General features: G+C 41.6%; 1 long non-coding RNA gene across 1 annotated transcript; it reads right to left on the reverse strand.

The window, feature by feature from the left end:
• Window positions 1-901: 901 nt before the first annotated feature.
• LOC116659755 lies at window positions 902-9,331 on the reverse strand. Its single transcript, XR_004315093.1, has 4 exons — window positions 9,230-9,331; window positions 6,484-6,606; window positions 5,736-5,879; window positions 902-1,053 (listed from the first exon to the last, which is right to left on the reverse strand). It is a non-coding gene; the product is annotated as an uncharacterized LOC116659755 (long non-coding RNA).
• Between the last annotated feature and the right edge of the window lie 4,152 nt (window positions 9,332-13,483).

Below are 13,483 nucleotides of genomic sequence, written 5' to 3' on the forward strand. Positions count from 1 at the left end.
AGTCTGTCCTAAGGTAGTGATTGGTTTTTCAAAGTCAGAGGATGTCACCAGTTATACCCACTGCTTTTTTTATTTATACTTTTCTCCTCACTTCCTACCCTCTCCAGGAGGGAAATGCTGGGCATATAGTCAGTCTTGCGGAAGGGTGTGGGGTGGAATTCGCGATGATGGAATAAGCTCTATGCTGGTTTAAAGCCTCAACTTTGGAGTCAGCAGCTCTAGGATTCAAGTCCTGGTCTGCTCTGCCTTCGAACTCTCTGGACCTCAAGTTCTACATCTGGAAATAAGAGATAGACACCCAGTGTCCACTTCACAGGTTGTTGTGAGGAATAAATGCAGTAATGTGTGACATTCATAGTACAATGGTGCGTTCATGGTGAGCCTACAATTTACCTTCAAATAAGGAAACAAACACCCACTGCAAAGAAACACCAGAGCAATTTCTTTGGGCCCAGCCCGTTCTCTGACAGTGTCCAGGGTGGAAAGATACCATAATCTCGCTCTGTTGCAAAGTTGGCAGGAAGGGCAGGAAGCCAGCGGTGTAACTGTCCTGGTCACCCTTGTAATGGGGAAGAGCATTGGGAGAGTGATAGATCGATGAGAAAGGAGAAGTCAGTGAGGCCTGACATCTAAAAAAAGCCTCAAGCATGGACAGAGAGGAACTGGGGTGTCAGCCATGATTGCTGACTAGGGTGTCTTTTAATAGGGGCCAAATTCCAGGAAAGAGCCTCTTGAGCGAGGAAGTTCCCTGAACCCATGTCCTGAAGTATTTCCGTGGCAGATTTTGAAAGCAACTCTCTCTGGCTGGTTGTGATATCTTGTGTAGTAATATCTCTTTTGTCAGTTTTATGAGGCTGAATAAAAACCCAACAATCTTGACTAATATTTACTAAGAACTTGCTGTCTGCCAGATGATTATTAAACATTTTAAAGAAATTCATTCAGTGAAGATACACTTGCTTCACATCTGTGATGTCCCAATGCTGGGAATATAGCAGTGAAACACAGACCATACCCCAGTCTTCATAGAGCCGACTTCTCAGGGCACTCAACCTGCAGCAGGTGCAAATTTGAAAAGAAAATAAAAAAATAAATACTTAGATAGTCATAGAGATCTTTCCACATTAGGCCAGATAAAATGTGCTGTATAAACCCACATAGGATTTCCACTGTATCTATTTTTTTTACCCATTGCCTTATGGATGATAAGGTGGGTTTTTAGTCTTTCATTACCACTAGCAATATTACAGTTAGCGTCCTTGGAGACTATTTCTTTGCACGCCATTTTGGATGTTCGTTGTCGGATATCAGATCAGCCTCCCTTTTCCATAAGAAAGGGGCCGTGTTTGCTGGAGAGTAGTTTTATCAGCCTGCTTTGTTCCCATAGAAAGTTCCAGACACCTTCTTCATTTTGAACTATCTCTGTCATGTGTCGTCCTAGGTAGAAAAATTTCATTATAAATGTTATTTTATTTTTTTAGACAAAGACCATACCCACATATCTCTTTGAGGCAGGTCCTTTCCACCTTGGGTTCTTGGGGACAGTGTCCTTATGATTCTTAGAAGCCTCTTTCTCTCCTTAAGAGCGTCTGTCAGGCATCACTTTAAATCTTTGTTCCCATCAAAAGGTTTGTGATATAAATCTTGACATTTCTTGTTAGTTTATTTTTCCTACGTTGTAAATGAGATTCTCTTGCATTATGCCTTCTCACTGGTGGTGGTTTGTACGTATGAAGCTCTTCGGTGGTTTCACTGTGTTGTCCTACTAACCCTCATAGTTGTTCAGGTGATTCCTTTGGGTTTTTTGGATACATACTCATAATGCATATAAATAATGCTATTCTTGCCTCTTCCTTTAAGTTGAGCCCTTAATTTACTCTTTTCCTAAGTCAGTCTTGTCCATTGATGTTGGGGGCAGAGCAGAGCTAGGACCGGGGGATAAGTAGCATCAAATTGACTTAACTGTGGGGAGAGATGTGACGTAGAAGCTGGAATCCACGCAAAACTGGAGGACATGGGATTCTACCAAGATCCTACTACTTGGAAGTAAATCGTTACGTGGTTTGGAACAGCTTGGATGCCTTGAAAAACCTCCCGTACATAGAGGGTGACTCTGGCAAGTTGCAGGGCTGGGGTTTCTTTCGTTTGTGTTTTGCATAAGTCTATCACTAGGCTTTTCGCACTGTATTGCAATCATTGGCTCCGTTGTCATTCATTTTTTTTCAATCATCATCTGCTCAACTGTACAGTGAGCTCCTTGATGGCAGGAGTTTGCTTTCTTCCCCTCCACAACCCCAGTTACCAGCAGAATGTCTGGGAAAGTGTAGGAAGGAATAGGCAGAATGTGGGAAGGAATAGGCAGAGATAAAGTCCTGCCTTTTTGGTGGTTGTTGAATGAATGAGAAAATAGAGTCATGACTCCACTGGGTTTCTCATGCCCCCAAACGGAAGGACTGAATGAGGCTGAGACTTCACTTCTCCTTCCCTGGGTTCAGCGTTGAGGAAGCCAGTGGGGCAAACGAGCTGGCTTAGTTCCTCTGTCGGACTTCCTTTCTTCTTTCGGGATGGATGATTTGGTTGAGACATGGTTTAGCAAGAATGTCTCCTTTACATTTTTCTCAGGAACTACTAATTCTTCTGAATGGTGAATCAGGAATGCACCCTTTTCTTTCTTTTTTTTAAGAACCGTAAGCAGGTTTTTGCAGATCTGATTTACTAACAGTACTGTTGATCCAAAACTGTTGGTCCTCTCTAGGGAATAATGTCAGCATTAGTCAGGAGTGGAACGTCAGCTGTGGAAGTGATGTGTCGGAAAGGATTCCCTCTCCTGCCATTCAGAATTCATCACGTAATGATGTTGCAATTACATAACCATCTCTGAATAGTTTACACACGCACCCCTCTATACGTATATATATATACTGAGTTCTTATGCATTTCATCAAAAAATAGACTTACCTGATTTCATTTAATTTGTCATTTTTCTCCACCAGAGAGACCCAATCATTGAGCCCCTTTGACGCCTTGTAGATTAACCATCCAACTTGTAGGTGATGAATATACATCGCATCTTTTATGTCAAACGTGACTGACTGCTAACGGCTGTGTTATGCCGGGGATTGCCGCATTTTGAAGGCTACTGAGATTGTATCTGGGACTAACGCAGAAACAGTTCTGCTATGGTTGTGGGAAGAAGGAAGTAAAGCTCATATGCCCTGTGTTTTTTAACCTTTGATATTTTAACACTTGAGGACAGAAAATGTTTCCTGACTCAAAATCACCCGTCCCCCAATCTTTTGGCCACTTTGGTCCATAACGACGTCATTCTTTCCCAGAATTCTTGTGGCAGGTGCTGCCTGACCCATTCATTCACAGCTTTCTGAGGTTTTTTAGTGGTCTGGTCAAGGGTGCATGCTTTGTCTCCCCAAGTGGATGGTGCTGGAAGTGGATTTCAGATGACTCAGAGAGAATCATCACTTTGCCATCTAATGGTGTATTCACTGGAACAAGTTATTTAAGACCAGTTTACTCCTAGTTTACTCTTCTCACATAACTGTGAAGATTAATGAGATAATGTCGGTGTTTAGTTCACAATAGGCTCTCAAGGAATGTTGTCATGGTCATTTTGAAAGAATGCAATGACCTCCAGCCTTGCAAGTGTTGATTGCATCCTGTTTGAATGGCAGCTGCAAACAAAGAGGAAATACTATCCAGGAGAGGGTGCTTTAGCTCACGATCTTTGATTATTCTGGTTCATTATATGAGGCCATTGGTAAAGTGGCAGATAAAGTTGTGTAATCTTGTTCCACGGGTCCAGTTGTCCCGATGGAGAGGGGAATGTATCAGGCTATCTGAGTTCTATTAAGCATTCAATACCCTAACCCTTTTACATTTGATTACTAAGCTATCTGCTGATTATGATCTCTGCTCTTATATAGGAAGAAAATAGTCCTATGATGGGACTTATGTGGGAATAGTCTTATATGAGTGTTCTGGCCACCATGACAATTATTTGTAGTTGTAATTTGCTGAATTTGCAAAAGTAGGACAGGCTGATCATGAAAAGGTGAATATTATAGTTCCCATAATGGAAATTTCTCATTATGAATTAATCAGTTGTCATTCCAGCAGTGTCACCTACTAGGCTCTTGTGGAGCCCTGAATGACAGAGCCTCTTTTAAAAAAATAAACCTACAAAGATGACGAGATTCTGAGTTATGGTGACTTTACTGAGGTGCTAAGTGCAGCAATGTGAGGTATGCTGTAGGTCACAGCTGTTGCCTTTCCCCCTTAATTTGCCCAACATAGCCATTGGCAGGATTTACTGAGATTCTTTTCTTGGAATGTCTACAGGTCAGAACTCCATGAGGTCATGGACTATGAATTTGCTGTCTCTGTGCATGTATTTTCTCCTTCTGAATGGCAGGAGAGGGGATATTTACCTTCTCCCAGAAGCATGGGAGGATATGAGAATCAAAACTAATAATGGGTTCAGTGTTCCCAGGATACTTTGGAAATACAGTAGTGAATAAGATGGACAAATCCTTGCTTTTATGAAGCTTCTATTCTAAGAGGGATGGAGCTGGAGGTATTTTGCATTTTCTAGAATATTCTACCAATGAAGCTCTTATTAGAACTCATCTTTCATGACTCAGATCCAATTTTGGATATGTGATGCCATCTCTGACTCTCCCAGGGAAACAGAAATCCTTTCTGTGCTTTCACAAAACCTCATACTTCTTTTGAACAGAACAGGCCAACTCCATATTTTGATTATCTATTTACGTGCCTTTCTTCGCTATTACTTTGTAATTTCATTAAAGGTAAGAACTCTGCCTGGTTCTTATTAAATCACTGGCACCGAACACAGTTCTGGACACATAGTAGATACTATGACTTGTTTGCAGTACAGTTTAAGGGTGAGATTTCAGTCCTGCTATGGTCAATGACCAAACTATTTCCAAATCATGCCAACCAGTCATCGTTTCTCTCAGAGGATTTTACATAAGGAACACATAGAAATTGAAATATTGTTGAATACGGCTGAATAAGAACTCACTTGCCCTCAGTAGAGGGTCCTCTGGCCAAAACTGGAATGAAGTAGATGACTTATTAGAGTTGAGGCCAACATGGAATTTCTTCTGCTCTCACCCGCATTCCATCACTCACACGCTAAATTCAAATGTGAGGAGTAGGGTATTCATCTGTGTCTAGAGAAAGGCAAAAGGTCAGGCTCCAGGAAGATCCCTGGGCTCAAATACCCACCTTGCCAGATAGAATGAATGGAAGAGAGAAGAGAGTAGCTCACCAGCCACAAGTGACCTGCACCATCTTAGGTGTGAGACTTAAAAGGCTTTAAAGAGTAGCGGCCCCCGAATGGTATGATTTCAACCTGGCATCCCACATAACTACAGCTGCTCACGGCCGATGGCTCTGATAAGTCTCCAGCCACATTAGCCGAACATTCTTGCCAGTGCCAGATCCCTCTGAATGAACCACTTGAGATCCTCTTGGCATTGCCCTTTTCAGGATATCTGGCCGCTTAGTTTAACCAAGCCATAGTGTGGCAGCCAGTTCTGGGTGGGCTCCTACCAACTTCACCTGCCATAACCCAACAGTGCCTCACCTCATGCCCCACCTGCCCTCCTCTTGCCTCCTGCTTCTGGGTTCCCCTTGGAACCAGAGACCCTGTGGAACACAAAGCTGGAAGATAAATTCTTCCTCCACTCACTCACCATTCTAGGATGCAGTCTTTCATGCAGCCTCTCCTAGCTCAGTCCCAGAAGACCCATCCTTCAGTTGTGCTTGATACCAAACGGTGGCCGGCTCAGTAATGGTTTATTGGCTGTCTTTCCTTTCCCGGCTTAAGCTTTGGGGAGCTATGAAAGAAGCAAGTCTAGCTTGGGAAGAGAAAGTTAGATTACCCTCCCCCTAGAGTAGGTTAATTAATTAATGATAAGAACAATATTTAATGTAGTTCCTGAACTTATCTGCACGTTAGAACTGCCTCGGGATCTTTAAAAACTTTTAAATTGCAAGCTACCCTCAGACTATTCCAATCACAGTCTGGGGGGAGTGTTGAGACCCAGGCAGTGACATTTTTTTAAGCTCTCCAGTGATTCCAGTGTGCAGAAAAGCCAGGGAACCACTGAGCTCAGTGATAACAGAAATAAACCAAAATAAATAATTTATTGCAAATTTTAATCAAAATATTATTGTTCAAAAATTATGATGAGCATATAAATTCACCATCTTTACATATGATGTGAGGGGAAATATACTGACCACTGACTTAAAAAAAAGTTAGAAAAGGAACATATGTGTCTGCACAAAGCCTTGAGCCACTGCACAATGATGTCTGTCCTTGAGTGTCTGTTTAGGGTGACCTTTGCCATGGACAAAGGAAGGGCTGATTGAGAAATCTAAGTGCCTTAGGGTATCTGTGGCTTTCTTTAACATTTGGAAATGTCCACTCTGACTCACCTCCTATACTTGGCATTCAGGAGAGCAATCTTCATTAAAAATCAGTTGATAACATCTCTTGCCCAGGTCATCTACTTTTAAGTCTCCATGGCAGCTGGCTGTGCTAAAGAAGACATTTTAAAGCTGCATGTGTGAGAAAAAAAAGAGGCAGAAGTAAAACAGAGTTTGAAGATGACATTTTATATTTGTGCACAGGTAAGGACTGAGGGGAAGAAAGGTCATTTTATCCACCCTACTGCCTTTATGGAGCCCTGAGCCTAACCATAATTTATCTAATACTTAATGCTTCAGATGCAAAGAATTCATATCATTCAGAGACTTAATTATTGAGCTTGAAGTCAGCATGAGAGTAAAAAGAATTTAGGCTTTAAAATAAGTAAAAGCAGGGCTCAAATGTAGACTTTTTTCTACTCATTAGACTCGTAAATTTGTGCAAAATTATTTAAAATCTTCAACCCTGTTTCATCATTTTGAAAAATGGTGAAGGATTACATCCAATAGTATTGTTTGGAAGACTACTTGAAACAGTGGGGATAAATCAGCCCAGGACATAGTACAGCTAAGCCGCAGTTCATTCTCTCCTCCCTTTGGTCACTCTTTCCCCCAGCTCCCATGACTCATAAGAATGACTTGATGAATTTGCAAAGTTGTCTTCGGACAATATGATCTTTGCACAACTAAATATGGAATGATGTGTTTTTTATGCTGCTTAAAATAATTTCTCAGCATTATAGTTGGTATGCGCAGTAGGATGTAGTGAAAAGAGCCCAGTGCCTGGCACAAATGTTTCTGAATCAATGAATGAAAGTGTATTGCGTTGGAACTTACGAGATGCGGGATCAAGTCCGATGACTACTAAGCTGCGGGACATAGAGCAAGTCATTGCCAGTCTCCTGATAGCGTTTTCCTCATCTGGGAGACGAGAGAGTTGGAGAAAACAGCTCTACTGTTTTCAGCTGTAAAATTCTGAGATGTAGTTAATATGTGAGCCCTGCGTTTCCTGTAACTGAACCTTGCTCATCCCTCAGATGGGGCATCACTGTTGTATTGCAGCTAGGTCTTTGCCCTCTGCCTAGACGTTCCGGTCTTCCATGTGGGCGGTGGTCGGGGTAGAAGTTGACAGCTCAGGCTCTGGAGCCAACCTGCCTGGGCATAAGGTCAGGTCTTTGACTGCCCGGCAGTGTGACCTCAAGCAAGTTATTCACCTTTTCTGTGTCTCAGTTTTCTCATCTGTCAAATGAGGGCGATGATATTTGTCTTTGCCTTAAAAGCTTGTTAGAATAATTAACTAGGTCAGTCCTCCTGAAGCACATGGCAGCTTCAGAAGTGTTAACCCTCAGTCCTACGTTTTATCTCTTGGTCTCTGGCACAGAGCCCGATGTCCAGTGACTCTAAACAGCAAATATTTGTTGGACAAATGAATGAATCATTTAAAAATATGCCCGCAGCGTGTGTGTGCCTTATGCAAAGTATGTGATTTCTGATATGAAAGAGATAATCAGGACTCAGGAATTCCTGACAATCCTGAGAATTCGTGAGTCTGGAAGGCATGCTGAAGGTCAGGAGTTTCCCTTCTGACAGCTTGCCGTGGTGCTGTTTGGAACGAGTCAGTCTATAAGGAAAAAGTGTGGAATTTGGACTCTCGGCTGTTCCACTTATGTTCGGTGTCTTCATCAGGTTTGTCTTGAGAAAGATCTGTGTACGGGGAGGGAAGAGCATGTCATACTAGGTAGGACCTACGGGTGCACCACTTTCCTGAATGGGACGTGCCTTATCGCTCCTCTTTCCTAGCTCTTCTCTCCCAGTTCTTTTGGTTGCCAGCTGCCCCACAGGTTATCAGTTTCTAGTCTAAATATGAGGCTTCATGAACATGTACAGTTTGGAGGGGTCAAAAAGTCTCTTTAAAAATGGTCTTATAGTGACATAACTCACATGCTGTATAGCTCACATATTTAATGTGTACAGCCCAATGATTTTTAATGTATTCACAGAGTTGTACAATCATCACCACAATCAGTTTTAGAATACTTTTGACCCCCCAAAAGAATCCCTATGCTTATTAACAGAGGTTCCCCATTTTAGGCAACAGTTCTCTAACCAACTGCTCTCTAATTCTTCTATAAAGTGCTCCAGGAACATAAACCCTCGGTAAGTCATCCAATATTTTTTGAAACTGCTATGAGTGCTGAAACTACTCTCCCAGGCTCCTGTGATAGGGAGATGACTGAGAGAAGCAAGCCATCCCAGCTCTCAGTGGCCTCAGGTTCTGTACTTGGGTCTGTAGATCAGCCCCACGTTGAAAACAAAGCAGACAAGCCCTATGTTAGTAACAGAAAGGAGCAGGAAGGCGTATTTGCTACATTCCTACTGTGTGCCAGGCTGTCTGCCAGCTCACTCAGCTTGTAAGTGGTGGACTGGCATCTGTCTGGCTTCAAAGCCTGTATTCATAAAAGGAGAGTGTGACAGATAAAAACTCAGTTGAATAAGACTACCAGAAGTTTCACTTTCCCCAGCTGTGCAAATCCCTGGATTTGCTGGATCGCAAGCCAGCTGCCTTCTAAAACATTACTTCCTGTTGTTTCCAACAAAAATATAAGGTAAACAACCGCAAGACCCTTGATCACCAGTGCCAATGTATGGGCTTTCTGCCCTGGATACAATCAGCTTAACCAGTGCATCTTTGTTAGTGGAATTATGGGGGTGGGACTGGGGAGAGGATAGTCAAAGGGTAATTAAAGTGACTTACATTTCTCTCTTTTCCTGCCATAATCCCGAGGATTTGAATTCTCCAACAAATCAAATTCAGTTTGAGTTTTAACCTTCTTACATGAAAAGCCAGGTTTAAAAATAGCTGTTCATGCTCCGATGATTGTAAACAAACATGGGAGTATGGAGTCGGCTGAAGGGCAACAGACATTACATCTCCCTGCAGGAATGTGGAATTTAATATAAACGGAGTAACTTTCGTACATATGTGCTATGTCTTTGCTCTGTATTGCCAGCAGGGTTCTTTGGGGGAAATAATCACCATAAAATGTTAGAGCTGAAAAGGGCTGTAGAAATCGTGTAGACTCACTGCTTTGTTTTAGAAATGGGGGAACTTATACCAAGGAAAGGGCAGTGGTTGCATATCTAGTTAGTAGGGGAGACAAGGGGAAAATGTAGTTCTCCAGTCTCTCTAGTGATATTTTAAAAAATACGGAAAATGCATTGAAACACCTGTGAGCTTATTTCCTGATGAACTGAGATGCCGTGAAGGATGGTTTAGGGCAATGGGTTTGGGACTGAGGGACTTGAACTTGAATCTCAGCCCTGCCATTTACCATATGGTGGATTTGAACAAGTTGATGAACTTTTCTAAGCTTTAATTTGCTTTTCTGGCAAAAAAAAAAAAAAGTATAGTGTCTTCTGTATCAAGTTGTTGGAATGGTTAAATAGGATAAACAAGTAAATCTGATAGCTTGTATTTGATGTTTAATAAGCGTCCCTTTTCTTCTCTTCCCACTCTTCCTTTTCTCTTCATTCCGGATGTTTTCCATGCCTTCTCACATGTCTTGGGGTCCTTAAGTAGATCCATGGCTACTTTCTGAGAACAGTAATGCCACCTTCTACAACGTGGACCAGGAGTGCTCTTAAATCTTTACTGTAGCTGCTCCCATTGGTTGGGTAACTACTGCATTCCAGGAACTTTATACATGATTTATGACCTTCATTATGTCATTGAAAACTGGTTACTATTTTTGCCACCTTATGAATGAAGAAAATGATATTCAGAGAGGATAGTCAAACTCAAGATCCCACAACTTGATTTCTAGTCCTTGAAACCCATGCTCATTTCTGCACTGAGGCTGTCTCACTAAGGCTATGATTACAGACCTGTTTATTTTTTAAAATACTCGGCATGATATCCTAGAAAAAAACTGAAGTTTAGAAAAAAATATCAGTCTTCGAATCTGAGTGCGGAATTCAAACCATATCTCTGCCATATGTAAGCTCTGTGGCACTGGGAATTTTACTTCAATTCCCTCTGCTCCCTAGTCCTCACTTGAGGTGGACTGATAATTACATTAACCGCAAAGACAATAAAAACTGTGGAGGGATGACTGAATGAAAGATGATTTGTACAGCATTTTTAGCACAGTGCTGGGGATCAAGGCCACGCATTTATGCCATCACCTTGCCCTCTGCACACTTGGCCTGTGGAGATTAGATTATTGTTCTTACAGTGACCGCGTGGAAGAGAAGTGCTTTATCTTCTCCCTGCAGTGTCAGTCTTGCCTGCCTGCCTCTCATAAACACAGCTAAGACTTCTACATGGAGAAGGCAATTTTGAGGGATCAATTCATCTTCTTTCCTTGAGATTTTCTAGACTTTTTTTTTTTCTTAAATCCAGGTGTATGTTCCTAGGTTTCTAGTGGATTGACTTGCCTTGACAGAGCAATAGCAGAGACACACGTGGACACTTGGGAATGACGCTTTATGGGGTAGAGTGGGGGCTGCTGTGGAGGACATCATTTGCGCTGCTCCAAACCTCCTCTGTGAAGACCACCCCTCACTGATAAATTCATCTCAGAGTTTCGGGCCATAAAATAACAACAAGAAAGATACTATTTCCTCCAATGAATCATATGGGTATTCATATGGACAGTGAGTCATAGGATTCATCATTTTTTTTTTCTCGTTTCCTTGGCTTTAAGTATTGTATACAGCTCTTGTATTGTCTTTAACTAAGCTGTCTGGATACAAAGTTTTTTCTACTCTCACACTCTGTTATATCTATCTGTCTGTCTGTCTGTCTGTCTGCCTATCTATCTATCTATCTATCTATCTATCTATCTATCTATCTATCTATCCATCCATCCATCCATCCATCCATCCATCCATCCATGCCTTGCTTGAAAGTTTTCAATCTGACTGCTTTTATTATAAGCTATCTCAAACAACTCCCCATCAGAAATAGAGAAGTAGATGTGGACTAGGTAGATAAATAGCCATTTCACGATTCTGGTGAAAAGCACTGATATAATTAAAGCAAAAAAGTTAAAAAAAAAAAGTCACAAACTTTTCTGTAAGTGCTCATGAAGCAGAAGGTATTATAATTATTATGACTCCTATTAATAATAGCAATGTACATATATACTTCACCCTGTTAGTTTACTTGATGTGAAGCTCACCTATAAAATGCTATCCCCTTGCTTTTCTGTTGTCTAGCATCTCTGAGAGGCAGGAATAAGAAAAGAGAGCTGAGATCAAGGTAAGTTCTCCGAGCTCAGAGATGGGGCCTTTCCTGGTCATTCTTAGGACTCTCCATCTAGGGCTGTCCTTGACACGGTAGATGCTCAAGAAATATTTGTTGAACTGGATGAATAATAATGACGGCTTGACGTGTGTCCTCATTGTGTAGTGGACGTTGTATTCATGTATTTACATGGATTAGTGTATTTAACTTTTATAACAATCTTATGAGTAAGGAGCTTAGAAGATTATTACTACCTTTTACAGATGAAGAAATTGAAGCACAAGGTTAAGTAGCCCCACTGGTAGGATGTGGCAGTCTACACTTTAAGCTGCAGGTAGAATGAAGGAATAAAGAAAGAGGTGAATGAAGAAATAAAGAATTTATTTCCCTTGTGGCACTGGGTATAAATTGATTGAGAATATGAAGGGGTCTTGATCAAATGGACCCACACCAATTATAAATAATTACTTAATATATGTGGTCCCTGGTGGATAGCAGGTGACCCAGTGATGGGAATTCCTGTGGGCAGAGGTGTTCCTGGGGGTGTCAGAAATAAAACTGAATTGTCAAAAATAAGTCCCCTGATGTGTCAAATTTCATACAACATCTTCTTTATCAGCCTGGATTTTTATGAATCTGCTACACATGCACCAATTTTTACCTGTAAGTTTCTTCAGTGCAATACTTACTGGTCCTTTCTTTTTTTCTGTTGCCACCATCTCTGTGAAACTAGGGGATTTTAGAGAAAACTAAAATTCATCTCAGAAATTATGAATCTTGTATAATTCATTTATTCAGGGGCCCATAAAAAGCATTAAAATTTAAGAGACTGATATAAAAATGAGTATAATTGCACCTGGATTGAGATTCCTTTCCATCCTGTGGCTCCGTTTTAATTTTACTGCCACTTAACTTGGCAGTGTTTAATTGGAGCTCTGAATACGGATCAGGGCAGCATGTGGGTTTACAGTAGGACATCCCCCTTTGTAAGTACCACATAGCCCCACTGGCATCCTCCTGTGCTGTGCAGGGAGCAAAGTGTCATTTAGAGAAGGAAGGGTAATTCAGATTTTCAGCAGTCCTGGGGGTAGTCTGGGGGGACACTGTTTGCAGTGAACAAATGGAATTCATAGCAACCCTGCAAGTCCTCCCACCTTGTCACCTTGCCTTCGTGCCTGTGTCGTCAGTAACCCTGCAGAACATATTGTGTAAAAACATTTCCTACTCTCGCAGATCCCCAAGCCATCTGGCAAATCTTTTGTCTATTGCTTTTACAAATGGCAGGCTGGCTCATGAGTAAATTGCTATGAGGGGGGAAAGAAACTGACAACAGTGAGTACTCTTAGATCATTTGCTCTGTTAAGTGAGATAATATATGTTGTGCCTGGAGTACAGCAGGGAGTGAATTTCAGAGTGGCCTGGATGGTGAGGCATCTTTGAATCGTCATGTTAAGCAATGAAACATGCAGAGACCTTCTCAGTATCAATAAATATTCAAAGTTCTGTGATAATTTTGATTTGTAGCAAGGTGATAGGGCTAAAAACCTCAGCTCTACTGACCTTTACTTTATAAGGAGAGCAGGTGCTAGTTCTCCCCAGCCATGTGTTTCTGACACTAGAAAAAGGGTCACAAGTGAAATCAGAGGGTTTCCCTAACATCAAGATGTGAAACTGTTTTATTTCTTCCCAACATATTTCCTTAAAGTGAGCCTGGATTCCTTCAGGTACCTAACCTGCTTGCAGGGAGGTGAAGTCTTTTGC

This window comes from Camelus ferus, chromosome 25 (assembly GCF_009834535.1).
Source record: "Camelus ferus isolate YT-003-E chromosome 25, BCGSAC_Cfer_1.0, whole genome shotgun sequence".
Lineage (NCBI taxonomy): Eukaryota > Metazoa > Chordata > Mammalia > Artiodactyla > Camelidae > Camelus > Camelus ferus.